The following is a 25,303-nucleotide window of genomic DNA, read 5'->3' as shown; positions in this document are numbered from 1 at the left end:
AACCGAGTATTCAAACCTTGGGTCGTCTTCTCAAGGAATTGCAGGGAGGTATGTTCTTATTATTGGTTATGAGTTTGTAAATTGAGGTTTAGGAATTAAGGTGGGAATATGTTATATGACAAATAAAATAAAATAATGATAATAAAATAAACTCTTGGCAAAGTATGAAGAACTGGAAATCCTGTCCTTGTTATCCTTATCAGATGTGATGAGAATTGGATTTTAATCCCACTTAGTTAAGTCAAGTGGACTAATTAGCTTGATTCTCAAGTCCTAGTCAACTAATGTGGAGAGACTAGTGTTAGAGCAATCCTAGCTAAAGCAAAATCTGCTAATTTCAACCACTCCTGAGTTTGACAACTCAAGTGTTACCAATTACCTAACCAAAGCCAAAAGGAAGAAAATATCTAAATTAAATTAAAAGCATTAATATAAATAAAGCAAAGCAATCTTAAATCTGAAATACCTCAAATTGCATTAACAAAAGAAATTAAATCTGGTATAGATGTTCATAAATTAAATTGAGAAAATAAATAAAAATAAAGAACCTGGGATTGAGAGTCACTCCTAAAACTAAGAGAAATCCTAAATCCTAATCCTAAGAGAGAGGAGAGAACCTCTCTCTCTAAAAACTACATCTACTCCTAAAATTGTAAAAATGAGAGTCTCTTATGAATGGATGTATTTCCCCACTTTATAGCCTCTAATCTGTATTTTCTGGGCCGCAAACTGGGTCAAAAACAGTCCAGAATTCGCTGGTTTCGAATTTTGCCACGCTGGATTTCCGTCACTGCGACGCGGTCGCATGAATCACGCGGTCGCATCGCCTAGTGTCAGGGGAACTATAGCATATTATCTATCAAATCGAAGCCCCGGACATTAGCTTTCCAACGCAACTGGAACCGCGTCATTTGGACCTCTGTAGCTAAAGTTATAGCCGTTTGAGTGCAGAGAGGTCAGGCTGGATAGCTTAGCAATTTCTCCAACTTCTTGCATTCCTTCCACTTTTGCATGCTTTCTTCCCATCCTCCAAGCCATTCCTGCCTTATAATATCTGAAAACACTTAACACACATATCAAGGCATCTAATGGTAATAAGAGAGGATTAATAATAAGCAAATATAAGATCAAAGAAGCATGTTTTCAATCAAAACACATAATTTGGAAGGAAATATAAAACCATGCAAATAGTATGAATAAGTGGGTAAAAAGTTAATAAAAACCACTCAATTGAGTACAAGATAAACCATAAAATAGTGGTTTATCAAAGCTCTAAAACAGTACACGTCGTAGAAATGATCAGACACAGCAGGCAAAGAAAGATTCAAAACTCTCCAACACGAAGACAAGCAAGATCAAAATTTCTTAAATCCAAGCATAAAAAATATATAGCACGGAAAGAATAAAGACAAAGAAAGAGGCCAACCTATGAAGAAGACGATGAAATGTCAAAGCAAAAGGCGAGCACCAATGATCACTTCCAAAAAACAAGAAGATCACGAAGACGTGAAAACTTAAGGTCAAAGAGAATGAAGAAATCGCAAAGACGAGCCCGAAACAAAAGAGCAAAGAGAAAGGGAGAAATTACAGTAAGCGCGGAGAAGGGAAATTGAAAAGAGGCTGTGAAATTCAAATGAAGATTCAAAAGAGGGAAATAAGAGGAAACAGCAAAAGAGTTAATAGGGTATTTAAAACCTTCGCACGTTCCCTAGGAAAACGCAACGCACGATGCAGTTAAAGGAGTAAGAAAATGTTTCGCATTTAAAATCAATAATGGGAAGTTCTACCAGCAAAGACCAACAAAAAGTTCTCGAGCTCGGCTTCTCCGAAAAGGATTGAAGTCTAAAGGACTCGACCTTAAAAAGACCGCGCTCAAGCAGGGCACTGTTCATGCCCTGGGTCGAGATGTACGACCTGGCCTGAGTCGACCGACCTCTTCAGGTCAGGACTACCCGATCTCTTCTCAAAGAGATCGGCCAAATCATCAGAGGAGCCCGAAAGAAGGCCCAAAGGGAGGAACCCAGCCCAAATCTAAAGGCAGCCAAAGCCCAGAAAGATAAAGGCGGTTCCCCTTAAAGATAAGATGTCTTCACTCAAAGATAAGATAAGATAACTATCTTATCTCCAGAAAGGTCACTCCACACTACTATAAATACACTGGAGTACCTAGGTATAACTTATACTCTGATTCTACTAAAAACCTGCTTAATACCCTTGCTAACTTAAGCATCGGAGTCCCTTGCAGGTACCACCACCCTCTGGTGATGAAGGATCAGCAGCACTCTCAGTCCAACAAGTCGGACGCAACAGCTCCGGCCACCACCCACAAGTCGGACACATCAGCGCCGACCAGCACAGAAGTTCTCGTCCGAGATCGACCTACAGTTTCAGGTAACCCTCAGAACAGGTATCAATATTTGGAAGTGGATATGGGTCTTTTGGACACTTCTTGTTCAGGTCAGTGTAGTCAACGCACATCTTCCACTTGCCGTTCTATTTCTTTACTAGCACCACATTTGCCAGCCAAGCCGGATATTTGACCTCTCTGATGAAGCTGGCTTCTAGGAGGGCTTGTATTTGCTCTTTCACCACTTGAGCCCATTCAGGTCCGAGCTTCCGTCTTCTCTACTGAACAGGTCGTGATCCAGGGTATACCGACAGTTTGTGCGACATGAGCTCGGGATCTATCCTGAGCCTGTCGGAGGCTTTCCATGAGAAAAGGTCAGAATTCTCTTGTAGGAGCCTTATAAGCTTCTGCTTCAAGTCTTCTTTCAAGTTGGCTCCTATGTTGGTATTTGTTCCGAGGGTTACCTGAAACTGTAGGCCGATCTCGGATGAGATCTTCTGTACTGGTCAAAGATGACGTGTCCGGCTGGCTGGTGGCAGCCGGAGCTGTTGTGTCCGACTTGTTGGACTGGCTTCACTTCTGATCCTTGGTCACCGGAGGGTGGGGGATACCTGCAAGAGACTCCGATGCTTAAGTTAGCACGGGTATTAAGCAGGTTTATTGTAGAATCAGAGTATGAGTTATACTTGGGTGCTCCAGTGTATTTATAATGGTTGTAGAGTGACCTTTCTAGATAAGATAAGTTAGTTATCTTATCCTATCTTATCTTATCTTTGGGTGAGGTCAGCTTATCTTCAACGGAACCGCCCTTCTTTCTGTAGGCTTGGGCTGCCTTTGGATTGGGCTGTGTTCCTTCGTTTGGGCCTTCTTGGGCCTTCCTGTCGATTTGGCCGACCTCTTTTGTAAAGAGGTCGGATAGTCTGACCTGAAGAGGTCGGTCGCTTTGTCTCTAATCATCCCAGGTCGGATAGCTCGACCCAGGGTATGAACAGTGCCCCTGCTTGAGCTCGGTCTTTTTGTTGAGGTCGAGTCTTTGACTTCGGTCCTTCTAGTGAAGCCGAACTCAAGCATTTTGTCGATTCCTTTCTTTGTAGAGCCTTTTTTGAATGTGGAACGTTTTCCTTTAAAAGCGCGCGCTTTTATATCAGCGCTTTGGGAACGTGCGAGGGTTTAATGCCCTCATTAATTGACTTCAAATGCCCCATTTCCTTTGGTTTGAATTTTGCCATCAGAAACGGTTTCTCTTCTTCATTCTTCTTCGTAACTTCTCCCTTTACTCTCTCGCTTTCTGTTTCTTGCCTAGAGTTTATAGTTCTTTCCTGCGATGCCTGCTCTGCCACTGCTTTCGTGGAAGAAGGGTGATTCTGGATTTCTCTTTCCGTTCTTCGAATTTTTCTGTTTCGCGGGGTAGCTCTGTTGTTTCTGCTCTTCAGCTTTCTTTCGAGATTTTCTTCTATTTTCCAGGTTCAATTTTTCTTCCTCTGTCACTTTTTATGTCTGATTTTGAGAAAGTTTGGATCTTTTCTACTTTTTTACCGTGCCTGATTGTTGCGTGTTCTGGAATTTCTTCGCCGTTTGTGTGAGTTTTTTCGCCTTCCCTGCTGCTCGATGCTTTTTAGGGTTTTTTGCATGTTGCCGTCATTTCTGTTTGTGCTTCTGATGATGGTTTTGGAATGATGATTTTGTTTGATTCTGAAAAAAGGTTTGTGTCTTTGACGATTTCCGCTTGGCCTGTCTGATGTTGGTGATGCTTTTGCTGATATACTGTAGAAAGATAGTAACTTGGATGACTTTTGTGTTTTTACTTCCTTTGTTTCATTTGAAACCTTTCTTTTCTTGTTTGATGAATGCTGGGACGTAGGCTGTAGGAATTTCTTGAAACCTTGCTTTGTTTCTGCCTCTAAAGGATGCCCCAGGACTTTGGTTTGAGTCTTGGGGTTTTCCTTTTCTGCTTGTTCGCCTGTGTCATTTTAGTCGAGTTGTTTTGCCCCTTGTCCGAGATTTTTTTTAGTAATCCAATCTTCTTTTCTTATTTGTAGGATTAGTCGGCGCCATGTCTTCTCGCAATAACATTGTAGAGGTGTCTTCCAAAGTTCCCGAGGGGATGTCCAATTGGCTAGACTCCCTTGTCTTAATGTGTGTCTCTGTCGTGGATGCTGAATTTTGTGTAGAGCTGAGGAAACGTCATAGGATTTGTGGTAGCAGTGCTCGGGAGAGGGATTATGAGCTTGTAGCTCCTGCCTTTGATGAGAGGGCTTGTTTTCCTACTTTCGTCGAGGGGGAACGTCCCTTCTTCTACGCCTATGAATATTTCTTCAGCTAGTTGGACGTTACTTTTCCTTTTACTGCTTTCGAGACCGACTTGTTGTGGTCATGTAATATTGCTCCATCCCAGCTTCATCCGAATTCCTGGAGTTTTATCAAAATATTTCAACTGCTTTGCCAAGAGTTAGGCGTAACACCTTCTGAAACTCTTTTCCTCTATCTTTTTGTCTCGGCCAAGCCCGGAGGTTCTTCCAAAAAGAAAGCTTCCTGGGTTTCTTTCAGATCGGCCCAGGGGCATAAAGTTTTTGCCATGTATGATGAGTCCTTTAAAGATTTTAAGAATTATTTCTTCCGAGTCCGTGCTGTTGAGGGGGTCCGCCCCTTTTTTCTTGATGAGAATGACGAGCCTACTTTTCCTCTAGAGTGGCAAAAGAATGTGAGAGTGCCACGTTATACATGGGAGATGCTTAATGAGGTTGAGCGGGCTTTTATAGTTGTTCTTGAATATTTGTGCGGGGAACCACCCCATCTGGATACAAAAAGATTCTTGAGTGATCCATCTTTGGTTCGAACTGCTTTGGGTACTGTCTGACTTGTTTTTATACTTGTTTCTGAGCTTTTGTAACTCGTCATTTATGGTTGATTCTATATTTTCAGAGATGTCGAAAAATAATGATTCCATGAAGGCCTACAAGAAGGCGAAGAAGGCTGCTGCTGCTCAAAACATCTCGGCAAAGGCGGCCGAAGAAGGATCTTCTCAAGTTCCTGTGAAGACGCCCGTGCCAAGTTCTCATGGGCCAAGGAAGGTGATCCCCACTCCTCGAGTTCGCCTGACTGATCCTCTACAGACTTCTGCCATTGCTTCTGGTGCTCTTCCCAACAAGAAACAGAAACAATTGAGGCCTTTAACCTTGACGCCCCTGATTTTAATGCAATCGAATTCGTAGATCAGCAAATCGGTCCCTACGGTACCCTCCCCATAGATGATGTGTCAATCCTTCGCCATCTGGATTTTATGACCTAAAATAGTGTTAAAATGGCATATATGGGGGCTGCCCTGTACCGAACTGCTCAGAATCTTCCTCTCCCTGCTACCAAGGAGTTTATGGAGGAGGCTAAACAGGAGTTCGACCAAATCAAGGGCCTGAAGGAAGAGCTTGAGGTAAAGATAGCCAAGTTGGAGAAGGATCTGGAGAACGAAAAGGCGAGTTCCCTTGCTCTGGCAGCTTCTGTGTGGTTGGCCGAGGACACGGCATTGAGGCATAAAGACAGTTATGTGACATCTTATCGGGAGGTGGTGCGCCTGAGGGAGGAGTTGGAGAATGCGCGAGCTGATTACTCCAAGCTCCAAGGTCATCTTGTTGGCAGCGTAACTGCTGCCTATGAGAGCTTGAGGGAGCAGGTTTGGATTATTGCTCCCGAGGCCGATCTTACTCTTTTCAGCCTGGATAATGTTGTGAAGGATGGTAAGATTGTCCCTGATGACCAGGATGATGATGATGTTGAACCTTCCTCTGTGTCTTCTACCAAAGTGTCAGCCTCTTCAGTTCCTCCAGTTGTGTCTGATCCGGATTGCCAGATTCTGAACCGGGATGATGGAACCGTAGATGCTGTCCCCATTCAGACTCGGCCTCCTTCTCCCTGTACTGATGCTGCCGGGAAGGCTCCCGATCTTTGCTGATTTCTCTTTGGATATTTGTGTAGTTGGCCCGGCTTGTGGGCTTTGAAACTCTTTATTTGTAGTTTGAATATTTTGCTGACTGTTGATATTCCTTTTGGTTGCTTGTTTAGCAACTTCTATCTTGAAAAAACAACAAGTAGCTTTTATGCTTTTGATCCTGACCCCAAAGCTTTATAATATTGTATTTCATATCATGCTTGTTTGTCTTAGTATTTTTTGAAAATGTCAGAGCCTTCGGCCTCTTTGAATTGGGCTGGATCCTTTGTGGTCGTGAAGGGGTGGTTCCAACTTGTTTCTTGGTTTTCTTGCTTCTTGCTTGTAACTCTATCGATCCATAGCCGATTTCTTTGCGTTGGTCCTCTTTCCAGTTACTTTTGCAGTCCTCTGTCTTGGACCTTTGTTAGGTCTTTTTCAGAGACTACTTTATAACTCTTTTTGTAGGAGGTCGACTTCTTTATGTCGTCCTTTTCCAAGTTATTTTTGTAATCCTCTTTTTTGGACCTTTGTCAGATCTCTTTCATGGATTACTTTTATAACTTGTTTGTAGGGGACCGACTTCGTTAGGTCGATCTCTTCTAAGTTATTTTTGTAATCCTCTTTCTTGGACCTTTGTCAGGTCTCTTTCAGGGATTACTTTTGTTTGTAGGGGACCGACTTCGTTAGGTCGATCTCTTCTAAGTTATTTTTGTAATCCTCTTTCTTGGACCTTTGTCAAGTCTCTTTCAGGGATTACTTTTGTTTGTAGGGGACCGACTTCGTTAGGTCGATCTCTTCTAAGTTATTTTTGTAATCCTCTTTCTTGGACTTTTGTCAGGTCTCTTTCAGGGATTACTTTTGTTTGTAGGGGACCGACTTCGTTAGGTCGATCTCTTCTAAGTTATTTTTGTAATCCTCTTTCTTGGACCTTTGTCAGGTCTCTTTCAGGGATTACTTTTATAACTTGTTTGAAGGAGACCAACTTTGTTAGGTCGATCTCTTCTAAGTTATAGCAATTCCTCTTTTATAGTGTTGGCTAGACCTCTTTCCAGGGATTTGCTGATAACTTGAGTTGACTTGGTCCGACTTCTTAACGTCGGCCAGTCTTTAAGTTATTATTTAGCAATCCATAAGACCTCGTCAGGTTCTTTTTCGGATCACTTTCGATAACTTTTTACATTATTCTGTGTTCATCTTTGCCGATTTGTAGAAGGTGGTTTCTGTCTTTGTTTGGTCGACCTTTAGATGAATCGCGTTTTCATCTTTATTGGTCTTCCATCGTGATCGTGCAGTGAATCTGTTTTTCACTTTCTGCCGATCTGTTGCTTTATAATCGGGCGATGAATGCTTCAGATTAATGCGTCTTGAGAATTTGTAGCATATCTAAAATATATTTTATTCAAAAGGAAATGCAAATATATACATGTGGGAGTTTTTCATCCCTTTCAGTCGAATAATTTCTGGATCTCAACTTGGTGCCTCATTAAAAAACCTTTTCAGGAAAAAGAGTGCACCCTATGACGAGATCTTCTAGCTATAGTACCTTCTTAGGTTCCATGCGTGCCATGATCTGGGAAGCTCTCGTCCATCAATTTCAGACAGTCTGTAGTATCCCTTTTCAAGTACTTCTGTAACTCGGTAGGGTCCTTTCCAGTTTGCTGCCAGCTTTCCTTCTCCAGGTCGAGTTGTTCCAATATCATTTCGGATTAGGATGAGATCATTCTCAGCAAAACTTCTTGGCACTACCCTTTGATTATATCTTGAAGCCATTCGACGTTTTAGCGCTTCTTCCCTGATCCGAGCTCTTTCTTGGACTTCTGGAAGTAAGTCGAGCTCTTCTCTTTGAAGTTGAGAGTTGGCTTGTTCATTATAGTGGACCACTCTAGGAGACCCTTCCTCGACCTCTACTGGGATCATTGCCTCCACTCCGTACGCTAATCGAAATGGTGATTCGTTTGTGGTAGAATGTGGTGTTGTTCGATATGCCCATAGGACTTGTGGGAGTTCTTCGGCCCAAGCTCCCTTTGCTTCTTGCAATCTCCACTTCAATCCAGCCAATATGACTTTGTTGGCAGCTTCGGCATGTCCATTGGCTTGAGGATGTTCGACGGAGGTGAACTGGTGTTTTATGTTCAAGTCGGCAGCTAGTTTTCTGAAACCTGCATCTGTGAATTGAGTGCCATTGTCTGTGGTGATGGAGTGCGGGACTCCGAACCTTATGACAATATTTCTATATAAGAATTTCCGGCTTCTTTGAGTAGTGGCGTTGGCTAGAGGCTTTGCCTCGATCCACTTTGTAAAATAGTCTATCCCAACTATGAGGAATTTGACTTGTCCCGATCCCTGAGGAAAGGGTCCGAGAAGGTCGAGTCCCCATTTTGCGAATGGCCAAGGTGAAGTTACGCTGATGAGTTCTTCTAGCGGGGCAATGTAGAAGTTGGCATGTTTCTAGCATGGGGGTGATGCACGGAAAACTTGTCTCATAACAAATTTCCTTCGGCAAGTGTACCGAATTTGTCGTCAAGTAAAAACTCACAATAGAGTGAGGTCAAATCCCACATGGATTGATTGATCAAGCAACTTTAATTAGAGGAATGCTCTAGTTGAGCAAATCAGAATTTGAGTTGAGAATTGCAGAAAATTAAATGGCGGGAAAGTAAATAACAGAAAATTAAATGATAGAAATAAAGAGCTGAATGTAGATGACAGAAAGTAAATTGTAGAATCTTAAATGGGAATGGGGAAATTGCTCATAAAAGTAAATGACAGAAATTAAAGAGAATGGGTAAGATCAGGAATGGGGAGTTCATTGGGCTCAGGAGATGTTGCATTCTCCGGATCAATCTTATTTTCATCTCTTCCTCAATCAATGCACTCATTGATCTCCTTGGCAATCTTAAGTGATCGAATTACAATTTCTTGTAATTCAATCTCTCAAATCTTGATCAATAGCCAATTCCTTGGTCAATTGCTCATGAGAAGAGATGAAGTATGGTCACTGATTATACCACATGCATTTTCCAAATCAAGTGTTGAGAGGATTATAGTCACATATCCATCTAAACCCAATTTGGTCCAGCATGAGAAAGCATTTCTAGCATGATCTCTTCATTCCTCTTTCAAGGTTCAGAAGAGATCCAAGTATGAATAGCTTCTTTTCCAAGATAACTACCCAATTGGATGAAGATCGAAAGCTTTCAAGTAAAATCAAGAGAAAAGATAGAAGAAGAATAATGAAAACTAGTATTGATCCATCAAATTACAACAGAGCTCCCTAACCCAATGAAAGGGGTTTAGTTGTTCATAGCTCTGGAAAATAAAAACAAAGATGGAGAATACATGATGAAACTAGAAGTGCAGAGAAAGTAAAATACAAAGAGTAGTTCTATGCCAAGAGGCTCCCTATAATTTCCAACTCCCAATTTAATTCAAAGCTACTCCTATATATACTACTCTTCTGTTCTTCTGGTTGGCTCTTCAAGTCTTGGGTATGGGCCTTTGGATCTTGAGTTTGAAGCAGTTCTCTTCTTCATTGGGCTTGGCTTTACTTGCAGAGAGAAAGTGTGAAGTGGGTAGAGACTTTAGCTCAGGACGTTAGTTGTGTTAACGTTTAGTGAAAATATGGGTTCGAGAACGTTAGTGACAATCACCTTTTTCACTAACGTTCCTCACCAAAGTAAGAGCCACATTAACTTCAACGTTAGTGGCACAAACGTTGCCACTAACGTTGCCTCTTTGTCCTTCGCACACGTTATTGGGACTTGCCTTTCCCAATAACGTTGAGAAGTCTCCCCCTTCCCTACGTTAGAGTCCACGTTAACTTAGTTAACGTGGCTCTTTTAACGTAGGCTTGCCAACCTTCGAGAACGTTAGTGACACTTACCATTGTCACTAACGTTCCAATGTGCCCCTATTTCTCACGTTAGAGTCCACGTTAACTAGGTTAACGTGGCTTCTAATGTGGCCATGCTAGCCATCTCCAACGTTAGTGACAAAGTTGAGTGTCACTAACGTTGGCTCATCATTCCCTTATCCACGTTAACTTAGTTAACGTGGGAGTTAACGTGGTTCATAGTGGCTTGTGTGGGCTCATTCCAACGTTAGTGACAATGTTGGGTGTTACTAACGTTGGCTATCACCTCCCTTCTTCACGTTAACTTCCACGTTAACTAAGTTAACGTGGGAGTTAACGTGGCTTATTGGGGCTTGTGTGGGTTCCTTCCAACGTTAGTGACAATGTTTGGTGTCACTAACGTTGTCGACCACCTTGTTTCTTCACGTTAGCTTCCACGTTAACTAGGTTAACGTGGGAGTTAACGTGGCTTATTGTGACTTGGCCAACGTTAGTGACAAAGTTGAATGCCACTAACGTTGGCTTCCCCTTTACCTCTTAACATTAGAGGCCACGTTAACTAAGTTAACGTGGCTCTTAACGTGGCCACTTATGAGCTTGGTCCAACGTTAGTGATAATGTTAAGTGTCACTAACGTTGGCTCCCTTTTCTTTCTTCCACGTTAGAGTTTACGTTAACTTAGTTAACGTGACTCTTAACGTGGGCAATGATGGCTTCGAGAGCGTTATTGGCGATTACTTTTCTCATTAACTTTGCAAGTTACTCCCATTCCACGTTAGTGCTAACGTTAATGTAACTAATGTAGCCACTAATGTGGTTCTTCTTTGCTTTCTTTGTCCTGAAATCAAGCAATAAAGTGCATCAAAGTTCTAATCCAAGTCATGGGAAATGCAACATCCAATTTGTCATTAAATTCATGCAAAATCCTCATGAAATCATGTAAGGTGCACAATGTATGCTCGAATCAAGATGTAAGTGAATATCTACCCAAAACTAGCTTATTTCCTAAGGAAATGCATGAAACTACCCTAAAAATAGTAAAGAAAAGGTCAGTGAAACTGGCCAAAATGCCCTAGTATCACAACACCAAACTTAAAGCTTGCTTGTCCCTAAGCAAGTACTGGAACAAGAGAATGATGAATAGAATGCCAAGAGAAATGAATCATTCTTCTGGAAGTCATGTCCCTGGTTTTATGGTGGTTTCATGCATAGCAACTTAGGTTCATTCCTGGCTTTCAGACCTTTATCATGTCCTAGAATACTCACTGTGATTGCATCCCATGAGACTTTTATTCATTGATCCTTTTATTGTTATTTCAGGGCTTATTTGTGTTCTTAGGCTAAGTGCTCTGTAAGGGGGCGACTCTTTAAGATAAGCTTTCAGCCAACACTCCCGAACCAGTTGGTTCAAGGTGCTAGGTGTTAAGACACCCCTAAGAACTTACTCCCTCAAGTCTCTTTCTCCCATACATACACACCACAGACATATAGTTTATTTATTTTCTTTTCTTGAGACCTTGGTGTCCAGCACCTCTTTGGGTTACTAAATGCTCTGTAGTGAAGGTTACTCTTAATAGTGGACTTTCAGCTGATAATCCCGAGTTAGTTAACCCAAGTTACCAAGTGATAAGGCACCCCTAAGAGCTTATTCATCCAAGTAGATCCCTCACACAGGAGCACCACAGACACATGCCTCAAGATTAAAACCATTGGTGCCTAGCCTTATTGCTTACTCTTTTTCTTTTATTTTTCAACCTTTATTGTTCTTTCCTTTTTTCTTATTAAGATCTTCTTATTTAGCTAGTCTCATGGGGTGTGTCTCAAGCATAGTTTTCCTGACAGATAGTTGTCTTCCCACCTTATGGTTGAACCAACTTAGCTAACTTATGACTATACCATAAACTCATGAACTTACTCCATAGTATGAACTCCTCTCTGGTCTTTTGAAATACACATTCTCTTTTTCATTTGATTCAAAGGACAAGCATACAAGTAAGCAAAGTAAGGATGCAGTGACATGAAGACTAGCAAACATAGACCTCTTCAACAAAAAAAAAAACTTAAAAGATAGAATTTAAAAAGGTTCAAACTAACATTTAACTATTAATCAAGATTGCATTTGGACTTCCAGTTTTCAACATTCTAAGTACATGGAATTAAGTGACAATACAACCTTTAGGGGATGGTTTCTAGTTGCCCCCTTTTTGTCATCATCCTGGTCTTTGTTACCTCATTTCCTTGGGTGAAGGTGCACCATTTTCTCATAAGATTCCTGCAAAGTTATTGGAAGTTGCTTGTTCCCAAAGCACTTGAGAAATAGTTAGCTTGCATGTATGCTTGTGACTTCTGAACTTAATTTGGTGTGTCAACACCAAACTTAGTTCCTTGCCCAGTACAGAACCTTGCATATATGCAGAGAACCTCATATCTTGTTGTTTAACAAAACAATTATCAACTAAAATCTAACTAAATCTAAGTGGTTTCCATTGATTGATTGGAGCTAGCAATGTGCTTTGGGAATGGAGTGTGATTCCTTTGGTGGAACACCAAACTTAGAATCACACTTTCACTCTTGAATTGTTTTAGTGTGGAACACCAAACTTAGCTCCTCGCAATACAGGGGAAACAACTTGCGATCCTTATTGAAATAAAGATGAAAAGGAAACTACCTGAGGTTGGGTTGCCTCCCAACAGAGCGCTCTTTTATCGTCGCTAGCTCGACGGTTCCTCCTTTACTTGAGATGGTAGTTCACTCTGGGGTTTTCCCCCATGTTGCCCAGATAATGCTTGAGTCTTTGTCCGTTCACTGTAAAAGTCCTCTCTGAACCTTCATCCATGATTTCGATGTGTCCATATGGCAAAACTTTTGTGACAAGAAAAGGTCCGGACCACCTTGATTTGAGTTTTCCTGGGAATAGTTGACAAACCCCAATTTGACGGTTTATCTTGTATTGAATTTAGGGGATTTTATCACCTTTTACCCACATTTATCCATTGAAATAGCATGGTTTTATAACTTCTCCTTTAATTGTGCTTAAGAGTGAAAACATGCTTTTTAGGACTTAAAATAGCTAAATCTAATTCTCCTTGATTCTATTAGATGCCTTGATATGTTTGTTAAGTGATTTAAGGTTTAGGAGGCAAAGATTGGATCAAGGGAATGAAGAAAGAAGCATGTAAAGTTGGAGAACTCATGAAGAAATGAAAGAACCGGAAAGCTGTCAAGCCGACCTCTTTGCACTTAATCGGCCATAACTTGAGCTACAGAGGTCCAAATGATGCGGTTCTAGTTGGGTTGGAAAGCTAACATCCGGGGCTTCGAAACGATATAAGATTTGTCATAGTTTCATTGCGCATAGGGGCGCGCACACGCACGGTACGCGGACGCGCCGATGGTGGCACATGACCCACTTAATGCAACTCGTGGCCAGCGATTTTAGAAGCCTTGTGGGCCCAATCCAACTCATTTCTGATGCTATTTAAGCCAAGGATTGAAGGGGAAAAGGAGAGGACTTTTCATACTTTTCATACTTTTCATACTTTAGAAGTTAGTTATCATTAGTTTAGTTTTAGCTTAGTTTAGTAGTGAGAGTTAGTTTCTAGAGAGAGAAGCTCTCACTTCTCTCTAGAATTAGGATTAGGTTTAGTTCAATAATCTTAGATCTAGATTTTAATTCATGCTTTCATCTCTTTCTACCTCTCAATTCCTTGTTGTTACATTCATTCTTCTTCCATTCTTTAGTTGTAATTTCCTTTATGTTGTTCTTATATTTTGTTGTAGATCTACTATTGTTCCTTCCATTTTCTTTCAATTCAATAAGAGGTAATTCATAACAATTGTTCTTCTTTGCTTTTCTATTGTTGATCTCTTGTTTTTGTAGTTGTAGATTCCTTTAATTCTTGCATTTAATAATGTTTACTTCTCTTGCACTTTATGTGTTTGTTGAAATGTCTCTTTTAGTTTTAGTGTAGATTTTGTTCCTCTTGGCCTAGGTAGAGTAATTAGTGACACTTGAGTTATCTAATTCCTTTGTTGATTGATAATTGGAGAGATTGATAATTGGTTTGGAGTGCACTAAAGCTAGTCTTTCCTTGGGAGTTGGCTAGGACTTGTGGCTCAAGTCAATTCATCCACTTGACTTTCCTTTAATTAGTAAGGGTTAACTAAGTGGTAGCAATGAACAATTCTCATCACAATTGAGAAGGATAACTAGGATAGGACTTCTAGTTCTCACACCTTTCCAAGAGCCTTTTATAGTTGTTAGTTTATTTTCATTGCCATTTACTTTTCATGCTTCTTATCCAAAACCCCAAAATAACTCATAACCAATAACAAGACACTTTATTGTAATTCCTAGGGAGAACGACCCGAGGTTTGAATACTTCGGTTATTAATTTTAGGGGTTTGTTTTAGTGACAAACAACTTTTTGTATGAAAGGATTAGTGATTGGTTTAGAAACTATACTTGCAACGAGAATTCATTTGTGAAATTCTATACCATCAAAAATCCAATCATCAATAGTCTCAATTTGGAATTGTAAAGGAGTACTCGCTGCCCCTTTTCGAAACTCCTGGGTGCAAGATGCAGGTCATATCTTCTCTTTGCCTTCTCTTTATACATCTTGGTATTTTCATAGGCTTGTGACCTGAATTCCTCCATCTCTTGCAGCTGCAAGATCCTCTTTGCACCAGCAGTAATGCTGTCAAAATTTAGTATCTTGATAGCCCAGAGAGCTTTGTGTTCCAGCTCCAGTGGTAAATGACAAGCTTTCCCATACACTAGTTGATATGGGGACATTCTAAGTGGTGTTTTGAATGCTGTTCTGTATGTCCAAAGAGCATCGTCCAACTTCTTCGACCAATCCTTCCTTGATGCACCCACAGTCTTTTCCAGGATCCTCTTTAGCTCTCTGTTGGATATCTCAGTTTGTCCACTTGTTTGGGGATGGTAGAGCGTGGCTACCTTGTGTTTTACCCCATATCGTAGGAGAAGAGCTTCTAGTGGTCTGTTACAAAAATGGCTCCCTCCATCACTGATGAGTACTCGTGGGACTCCAAACCGGCTAAAGATATTCTTCCTGAGGAAGTTCATGACTACCCTGTTATCATTCGTTGGGGTTGCAATAGCTTCTACCCACTTGGAAACATAATCCACTACTACCAGGATGTACTTGTTTGCATATGAGGTTGGGAATGGTCCCATGAAATTGATTCCCCACACATCAAACAATTCCAGTTCCAAGATGAAATTTTGTGGCATCTCATTTCTTTTAGGCAAGTTTCCAGATCTTTGGCATTCATTGCAGCTCTTTACTAGTTCTTTGGCATCCTTGAAAAGAGTGGGCCAAAAGAATCCGCTTTGTAACACCTTAGCTGCAGTTCTATCCCCTCCAAAGTGGCCTCCATAGCATGAGCCGTGGCAATTCCATAGGACCTCTCGTCCTTCTTCTTCCGAAACACATCTTCTAAGGATTCCATCTAAACACTTCTTGAATAGATATGGCTCATCCCAGACAAAGTACTTTGCATCATTCATGAGCTTCCTTTTTTGATGTTTATTGATCTCTAGAGGCAATGCCCCAGTTTCCTTGAAGTTGGCAATGTCTGCGAACCATGGTGCTTTGTGAACTATCATCAACTGCTCATCAGGGAAGAATTCATTCACACTTGTATCAGGTGTTCCACCTTTATCATGAGGAATCCTGGATAGGTGATCTGCTACCTTGTTCTCCACTCCTTTCTTGTCTCTGATTTCAATATTGAATTCCTGCAACAATAAGATCCATCTTATTAGTCTTGGCTTTGATTCTTGCTTGGTAAACAAATATTTAAGTGATGTGTGTTCTGTAAAAACAATCACTTTAGCACCAATGAGGTACGATCTAAACTTGTCAAATGCAAAAACTATTGCCAGCAACTCCTTTTCAGTAGTGGTATAATTTCTTTGAGTATCATTAAGGACTTTGCTCGCATAGTATATCACATGGACTAAGTTATCTTTCCTCTGTCCCAACACTGCCCCAACTGTAAAATCATATGCGTCACACATCAATTCAAATGGTAAATTCCAATCAGGTGGGGAAATGATAGGAGCAGAGGACAACCTCATTTTCAAATTTTCAAAGGCTAACATGCATGTTTCATCAAAGATAAATGGTGTATCAGATACAAGGAGATTGCTTAAGGGCTTGGCTATCTTTGAAAAATCTTTAATAAACCTTCTGTAAAAACCAGCATGCCCTAAAAAGCTCCTAATTGCCCTGACATCACTGGGTGGAGGCAGTTTTTCAATAAGTTCTACTTTGGCTCTGTCAACCTCAATGCCTTGGTTAGAAACTTTGTGACCAAGGACTATTCCTCCTGTCACCATAAAGTGACATTTCTCCCAGTTCAAGACCAGATTGGTCTCTTGGCATCTTTTCAATACCAAGGCGAGGTGATGTAGGCAACTAGGAAAGGAATCTCCGAATACCGAGAAGTCATCCATAAAAACTTCAATGAATTTTTCTATCATATCTGAAAAGATAGAAAGCATGCAGCGTTGGAAAGTCGCAGGTGCATTACATAGCCCAAATGGCATGCGCCTGTAGGCAAACACTCCATATGGGCAAGTGAATAAGGTTTTCTCTTGATCTCTGGGATCAACCACTATTTGGTTATATCCTGAATAACCATCGAGAAAACAATAATAAGCGTGCCCTGCGAGTCTTTCCAACATCTGATCCATGAATGGAAGGGGGAAATGATCTTTTCGTGTAGCCTCATTGAGCTTCCTGAAGTCTATGCACATCCGCCATCCTGTGACTGTCCTTGTAGGAATTAGTTCGTTCTTCTCATTGGGAACCACGGTAATTCCTCCCTTTTTTGGGACAACATGCACGGGGCTAACCCAGGGGCTGTCTGAGATCGGGTAGATTACCCCTCCCTGCCATAACTTCATAACTTCTTTCTGTACCACTTCCTTCATGATTGGGTTCAACCTCCTTTGGGATTGAATGGATGGTTTGGCATCATCTTCCAGCAGTATCTTGTGCATGCATATGGCCGAACTTATCCCTTTCAAGTCAGCAAGAGTCCAACCAATGGCATCTTTGTGGTTTCGTAGTACTTTGAGTAGTTCATCCTCTTGATCTTGGCTGAGGCATGAGCTTATGATTACTGGGTAATTTTCATCTTCTCCTAAGTATGCATATTTGAGAGAGGGTGGTAGTGCTTTGAGTTCAAGTTTGGGTGCTTCTGACTTTTCGTTCTCTTCCTTTGGTGCACCTTGTATTTGAATCTCTGCTGTTGCAACCTCTTCACTAAATGTAGACTCCTCCTCTATTAAACCTTCAGGTTCTTCTTCTTCAAAACTTTCCTGCACTGCATCTTCAAGTGAGTCCAACCTCATACACTCTCCCAATTGCTCTGGTGGGTAACTCATGGCCTTGAACACATTGATCGTCATCTTTTTATTGTGTAATCTCAGGGTGAGATCTCCTTTTTGTACATCAATGACAGCTCCAACAGTGGCCAAGAATGGCCTTCCCAGGATGATGGAAGCCTTGACTTCCTCCTGCATGTCCAGCACTACAAAGTCTGCTGGGAAGATAAAATTTCCCACTTTCACCAGCAAATCTTCTACGACGCCATGCGGGAACTTGAACGATCGGTCTGCCAATTGTAAGGCCATCTTTATTGGTTTAGCTTCCTCAATCTTCATCTTTCTCATCATAGCTACCGACATCAAATTGATGCTGGCTCCTAAGTCACAAAGAGCCTTTTCCACTATGATTTCCCCTATAATACAAGGGATCTGAAAACTCCCGGGATCCTTCAATTTCTGGGGTAGTTTGTGCTGAATGATAGCACTACATTCTTCGGTTAATATCACAGTCTCGTTGTTCTTCCAGCTTCTTTTCTTAGTCATTAGCTCCTTTAAAAACTTGGTGTAGAGTGGCATTTATTCTATTGCTTCAGCAAAGGGTATGTTGATTTGTAGTTTCTTGAAGATCTCCAAAAATCTCAAAAACTGGTTGTCATCCCCCTTCTTCTTTAATTGCTGAGGATATGGGACTCTTGGTACGTCTGGCTTCAGTACTCCTTCCCCTTTTTGTAAACTCAGATTAGGAACTTGAGCTCCATCCTGCTCTTCTTCCTCTTTATCTTAGTCCTTTTCTTGTGGTTTCTGGGGGGTTTCCTTCAGTTCCTTCCCACTCCGAAGGGTGATAGCCTGACACTCCTCCCTTTGTGTTAAGCTAGTATTGCTGCGAAGGTTGTGGCTGGAAATTTGCTTGAATAAGTAGCCAATTTGTGTCTCAAGTTTCTTGATGGCAGCATCCTGATTCTGCATATTGGACATCACTTCTTCTCGAAACGTTTTACTATCTTGAATCTCTTTGCCTATGCCTTCAAGTAGATTCTCAATCCTTGAGAGTCTGTCATCAAATGATTGTAGATCGGGATTAGAGGTGGAAGGATAAGGTAAGTTATTTTGGTTTTGATGTGGATATGGAGAGGTGTTGTTATGGGAGTGTTGATATGGTCTAGATGCGGAATGTTGGTGAGCTGCATTGTTGGGATTTGGGCGTCTTTGATCAAGGCTTTGGTCTTGTTGATTTCCCCACCCAAAGTTTGGGTGATTCCTCCATTCAGGGTTGTAGGTCTTGGAGTATGGATCATGGTTTTACCTAGGTGAATTCCCAATGTAGTTGACTTGCTCCTGACTTTCCTCTGCTTCTTCATTCACTCCTTCTTGGGTTGTTGATGAAGTGGAGATTGCTGCTACTTGGTTCCTCTCCATCTTCTTGGTGAGGTCAGCCAGCTGCTGGGTAATGAGCTTGTTTTGGGCCAGCAGAGCATCTACATTGTTTAGCTCCATCACTCCTCTCGTGTTCCCTCTTTCGGAAGCATAGAAGTAGTCATTCTCTGCTACAGTTTCAATGACATCTATGGCTTCCTCAATGATCTTCTTCTTGTTCAAAGATCCTCCGGATGAATGGTCTACTGCCTTCTTTGATTCATATGACAGGCCTTCATAGAAAATGTGCAGCTGCACCCATTCATTGAACATATCTGGTGGGCACCTCCTTGTTAGGTCCTTAAACCTCTCCTATGCTTCATAAAGAGTCTCACCATCTTGTTGTCTGAAAGTTTGGACCTCAGCTCTCAGCCTATTGATTCGTTGAGGAGGGTAAAATCTTGCTAAGAATTTGTTCACCACATCCTCCCAGGTTGTCAAGCTCTCCTTTGGGAAAGACTCTAGCCACTTGGCTGCCTTATCCTTGAGTGAGAATGGAAATAAGAGCAGTCTATAGGCGTCAGGATGAACACCATTAGACTTCACTGTGTCACATATTCTCAGGAAGGTGGTTAAATGTTGATTGGGGTCTTCTTGGACACTCCCTCCGAACGAACAGTTGTTCTGAACAAGGGTGATGAGCTGTGGTTTTAGTTCAAAATTGTTGGCATGGATGGTTGGCTTTTGAATGCTACTTCCACAATTTCCTGGGTTCGGATTGATGTAAGAGCCTAAAACTCTTCTATCCTCCCCAGCATGATTTGCTCGACCTCCTCCGTCATGGTTGTGAGTCTCTTCTTCATGATGGTTTTCCATGTTTTCTTCCATGTTTGGTTCAAAGTATTCCTCCTCTTCCTCAGCACCAACTACTCTTTTTCCTCTTGCTTCCCTTCTTAATCTCAAGAAGGTCCTCTCAGGTTCAGAATCAAAGGAAGTTGAAGCCCCGCTTCTTTTCCCTATCATACAACCAATAAGTACAAGCAAGGAAAATAGATGCAGAAAGTATTTCTGTCAGAATTACTGCTAGTGTGAGTGATGCAATATATCAAACAGTTAGTGGGTTAGTGAAATGAATTGTAAATAACAAAGAAAAAGTAAGGGGAAGGGAAGAAATTAACTAAAACAGAAAGAAAATTACTCAAACAGAAAATTAAATCAAACAAAACAAAAATGCTCAATCTAGTTATCTTCCAATTTAATCATTGTTGATGCGCAATCAATCCCCGACAACGGCGCCATAAACTTGATGCACGGAAAACTTGTCTCATAACAAATTTCCTTCGGCAAGTGTACCGAATTTGTCGTCAAGTAAAAACTCACAATAGAGTGAGGTCGAATCCCACAGGGATTGATTGATCAAGCAACTTTAATTAGAGGAATGTTCTAGTTGAGCGAATCAGAATTTGAGTTGAGAATTGCAGAAAATTAAATGGCAGAAAAGTAAATAACAAAAAAGTAAATGCTAGAAATAAAGAGCTGAATGTAGATGACGGAAAGTAAATTGCAGAATCTTAAATGGGAATGGGAAAATTGCTCATAAAAGTAAATGACAGAAATTAAAGAGAATGGGTAAGATCAGGAATGGGGAGTTCATTGGGCTCAGGAGATGTTGCATTCTCCGGATTAATTTCATTTTCATCTCTTCCTCAATCAATGCACTCATTGATCTCCTTGGCAATCTTAAGTGATCGAATTACAATTTCTTGTAATTCAATCTCTCAAAACTTGATCAATAGCCAATTCCTTAGTCAATTGCTCATGAGAAGAGATGAAGTATGGTCACTGATTATACCACCTGCATTTCCCAAATCAAGTGTTGAGAGGATTATAGTCACATATCCATCCAAACCCAATTTGGTCCAGCATGAGAAAGCATTTCTAGCATGATCTCTTCATTCCTCTTTCAAGGTTCAGAAGAGATCCAAGTATGAATAGCTTCTTTTCCAAGATAACTACCCAATTGGATGAAGATCGAAAGCTTTCAAGTAAAATCAAGAGAAAAGATAGAAGAAGAATAATGAAAACTAGTATTGATCCATCAAATTACAACAGAGCTCCCTAACCCAATGAAAGGGGTTTAGTTGTTCATAGCTCTGGAAAATGAAAACAAAGATGGAGAATACATGATGAAACTAGAAGTGCAGAGAAAGTAAAATACAAAGAGTAGTTCTATGCCAAGAGGCTCCCTATAATTTCCAACTCCCAATTTAATTCAAAGCTACTCCTATATATACTACTCTTCTGTTCTTCTGGTTGGCTCTTCAAGTCTTGGGTATGGGCCTTTGGATCTTGAGTTTGAAGCAGTTCTCTTCTTCATTGGGCTTGGCTTTACTTGCAGAGAGAAAGTGTGAAGTGGGTAGAGACTTTAGCTCAGGACGTTAGTGGTGTTAACGTTTAGTGAAAATATGGGTTCGAGAACGTTAGTGACAATCACCTTTTTCACTAACGTTCCTCACCAAAGTAAGAGCCAAGTTAACTTCAACGTTAGTGGCACAAACGTTGCCACTAACGTTGCCTCTTTGTCCTTCGCACACGTTATTGGGACTTGCCTTTCCCAATAACGTTGAGAAGTCTCCCCCTTCCCTACGTTAGAGTCCACGTTAACTTAGTTAACGTGGCTCTTTTAACGTAGGCTTGCCAACCTTCGAGAACGTTAGTGACACTTACCATTGTCACTAACGTTCCAATGTGCCCCTATTTCTCACGTTAGAGTCCACGTTAACTAGGTTAACGTGGCTTCTAACGTGGCCATGCTAGCCATCTCCAACGTTAGTGACAAAGTTGAGTGTCACTAACGTTGGCTCATCATTCCCTTATCCACGTGGGAGTTAACGTGGCTCATAGTGGCTTGTGTGGGCTCATTCCAACGTTAGTGACAATGTTGGGTGTCACTAATGTTGGCTATCACCTCCCTTCTTCACGTTAACTTCCACGTTAACTAAGTTAACGTGGGAGTTAACGTGGCTTATTGGGGCTTGTGTGGGTTCCTTCCAACGTTAGTGACAATGTTTGGTGTCACTAACGTTGTCGACCACCTTGTTTCTTCACGTTAGCTTCCATGTTAACTAGGTTAACGTGGGAGTTAACGTGGCTTATTGTGACTTGGCCAACGTTAGTGACAAAGTTGAATGCCACTAACGTTGGCTTCCCCTTTACCTCTTAACGTTAGAGGCCACGTTAACTAAGTTAACGTGGCTCTTAACGTGGCCACTTATGAGCTTGGTCCAACGTTAGTGATAATGTTAAGTGTCACTAACGTTGGCTCCCTTTCCTTTCTTCCACGTTGGAGTTTACGTTAACTTAGTTAACGTGACTCTTAACGTGGGCAATGATGGCTTCGAGAGCATTATTGGCGATTACTTTTCTCATTAACTTTGCAAGTTACTCCCATTCCACGTTAGTGCTAACGTTAGTGTAACTAATGTAGCCACTAATGTGGTTCTTCTTTGCTTTCTTTGTCCTGAAATCAAGCAATAAAGTGCATCAAAGTTCTAATCCAAGTCATGGGAAATGCAACATCCAATTTGTCATTAAATTCATGCAAAATCCTCATGAAATCATGTAAGGTGCATAATGTATGCTTGAATCAAGATGTAAGTGAATATCTACCCAAAACTAGCTTATTTCCTAAGGAAATGCATGAAACTACCCTAAAAACAGTAAAAAAAATGTCAGTGAAACTGGCCCAAATGCCCTGGCATCAGGGGGACATGTCTTTACAAACTCTGTAGCTTCTTTTTGTAGAGTTGGCCAGTAAAATCCCGCCCGGAGTACCTTTTTGGTGAGAGCTTGTGCTCCGAGATGATTACCACAAATGCCGCTATGTACTTCCTCTAAAACTTCCCTTGTGTTAGAGGTCGGCACACATTTTAACAATGGTATTGAGATCCCTCTCTTATATAGGGTGTTGTTTATGATAGTGTAATACTGAGCCTCCCGCTTTAACCTCTTTGCCTCCTTTTCATCTGTGGGGAGTGTTTTTGCTTTGAGGTAGTTAATTATGGGGGCCATCCATCCTTGGTCCTGACTTGTTATGGCTAAGACTTTTTCCTCTTCCGAGATTGACGGGTTCTGTAGCATTTCCTGGATGAGACTTCTATTGTTGCCCCCTGGTTTGGTGCTAGCTAGTTTCAAGAGTGCGTCAGCTCGGGCATTTTGTTCGTGGGGTATGTGACATATCTTATATTTCCCGAGTTGTCCGAGCTGTTCCTTGGTTTTATCCAAATACTTTTTCATGGTGGGATCTTTGGCTTGGTAGCTCCCTGTTATTTGTGAGGTGATTACTTGTGAATCGCTGAAGATGATGAGTTTTTGAGCTCCAACCTCCTTAGCCAGCTTCAAACCAGCTAGTAACGCCTCATATTCCGCCTGGTTGTTTGAGGCCGGGAACCCAAATTTGAGGGAAAGCTCAACTTGGGTTCCTTGGTTGCTTTCTATTATCACACCTGCGCCGCTTCCGGTCTTATTCGAGGAACCGTCCACGTAGAGATTCCATTCTGTGGGGGTTTCCAGGGTATCTGTGAATTCCGCAATGAAGTCGGTCAAGTACTATGATTTGATGGCTGTCTGAGCTTCATATTGGAGGTCAAACTCAGACAACTCGACTGCCCATTGTAAAATTCTTCCTGCTAGATCTGTTTTCTGCAATATCCCTTTTATGGGCTAGTCGGTTTGAACCTTAATGGTGTGAGCCTGGAAGTACGGGCGAAGTCGTCGAGATGTCAGTATGAGAGTGTAGGCAAACTTTTCTATTTTTTGGTAGTTTAGCTCGGATCCCTGCAGCACTTTACTAATGAAGTATACAGGTTGTTGCCCTTTGTCGTCCTCCCGAACCAGTGCTGAGGCTACTGCCCGACTTTCTACCGCAAGGTACAATGTGAGTGGTTCTTCCTTTCGTGGTCGAGTTAGAGTAGGTGGTTGTCCTAGGAAGTTTTTGAAATCCTGGAAGGCTTGCTCGCATTCCTTTGTCCATTCGAAATTTTTTCCTTTCCTTAAAGTGGCGTAGAAGGGGAGAGATCTTATCGCTGATCCCGCTAAGAATTTGGATAAGGCTGCCAATCTCCCGTTGAGTTGTTGTACCTCTCTGACACAAGTTGGGCTCTTCATGTTGAGTATGGCCTGGCATTTGTCTGGATTCGCTTCAATTCCTCTTTGTGTGAGCATGAAACCTAAGAATTTTCCCGCTTCTACTGCAAAGGTGCATTTTGCGGGATTGAGTTGCATGTCGTGCCTCCTTATAGTGTCGAACACTTGAGCCAGGTCGGACAATAATGTCTCTTCGCTTTGTGTCTTTATCAACATGTCGTCCACATAGACTTCCATGGTTTTTCCGATGTGATCTGAGAAGACTTTATTCATTAGCCTTTGATAAGTAGCTCCCGCATTCTTGAGACCGAAAAGCATCACAATGTAGCAGTAATTTGCTTTTGGCGTAAAAAACGAGGTCTTTTCTTGATCTGGTGGATACATGGGGATTTGGTTGTATCCGGAATATGCATCCATAAACGAGAGGTATCTATATCCGGAGGAAGCATCTACCAAAGCGTCGATACTTGGGAGTGGGTTAGGATCTTTTCGGCAGGCTTTGTTGAGGTCGGTGTAGTCGGTGCACATTCGCCACTTACCATTTGATTTTTTCACCAAGACGACAGTAGCTAGCCATAGTGGGTACTTGACTTCTCTTATGAATCCTGCCTCCAGTAGTGATTGTACCTGTTCTTCCACAGCTTGGGATCGCTCTGGCCCAAGTTTTCTTCGTCTCTGCTGTACCGGCCGAGATCCTGGATAGACTGCCAATTTGTGACACATTAGCTTGGGGTCTATGCCTGGCATGTCTGCAGCTTTCCATGCAAAGAGATCGACATTATCTCGCAAGAACTGTACTAGTAATTCCTTTCCATCTCCTTTCAGGATCGTGCCAATATTAGTCGTTTTGTCCGAGGTGTCTCCGATCTGAACTTTCTCTATTTCACCTTCGGGCTGTGGACAGAGTTCTTCTAGTCTCTGGACTCCACCAAGCTCAATTGTATGGAACTCTTCTCCTCTGCCTCTGAGGTTTAGACTTTCGTTGTAACAGCGGCGTGCCATCTTTTGATCTGCTTTTATTGTGGCTATCCCCTCTGTAGTTGAGAATTTCATGCATAGATGTGGAGTTGAGACTATTGCGCCGAGTTGATTTAGTGTTGTCCAACCTATTAGGGCATTGTCGGTTGAACTCACGTCGACCACAATGTAGTCTATCTTGAGTGTTCTGGATTGGTTCCCTTTTCCGAAGGTTGTATGTAGTGACACGTATCCCAGTGGTTGTACTGGGGTATCTCCCAGTCCGAACAGGCTGTTCGGGTATGCTCTAAGCTCCTTTTCTTCTAAGCCGAGTTTGTCGAAGGCTGTTTTGAATAAGA

At 41.6% G+C, this 25,303-nt stretch overlaps 1 non-coding gene across 1 annotated transcript; it reads left to right on the top strand.

Moving 5' to 3' along the window:
* The first annotated feature begins 19,170 nt into the window (after positions 1-19,170).
* Positions 19,171-19,277, top strand: LOC148581813 (small nucleolar RNA R71). The gene has a single exon (XR_015899106.1). It is a non-coding gene; the product is annotated as a small nucleolar RNA R71 (small nucleolar RNA).
* The last annotated feature ends 6,026 nt before the right edge of the window (positions 19,278-25,303 follow it).

This window comes from Arachis ipaensis, chromosome B10 (assembly GCF_059453495.1).
Source record: "Arachis ipaensis isolate K30076 ecotype BB chromosome B10, ASM5945349v1, whole genome shotgun sequence".
Classification (NCBI taxonomy): Eukaryota; Viridiplantae; Streptophyta; class Magnoliopsida; order Fabales; family Fabaceae; genus Arachis; species Arachis ipaensis.
The sequence above is the reverse complement of the archived record's forward strand: the minus strand, read 5'-3'. Positions and strand labels throughout refer to the sequence as shown.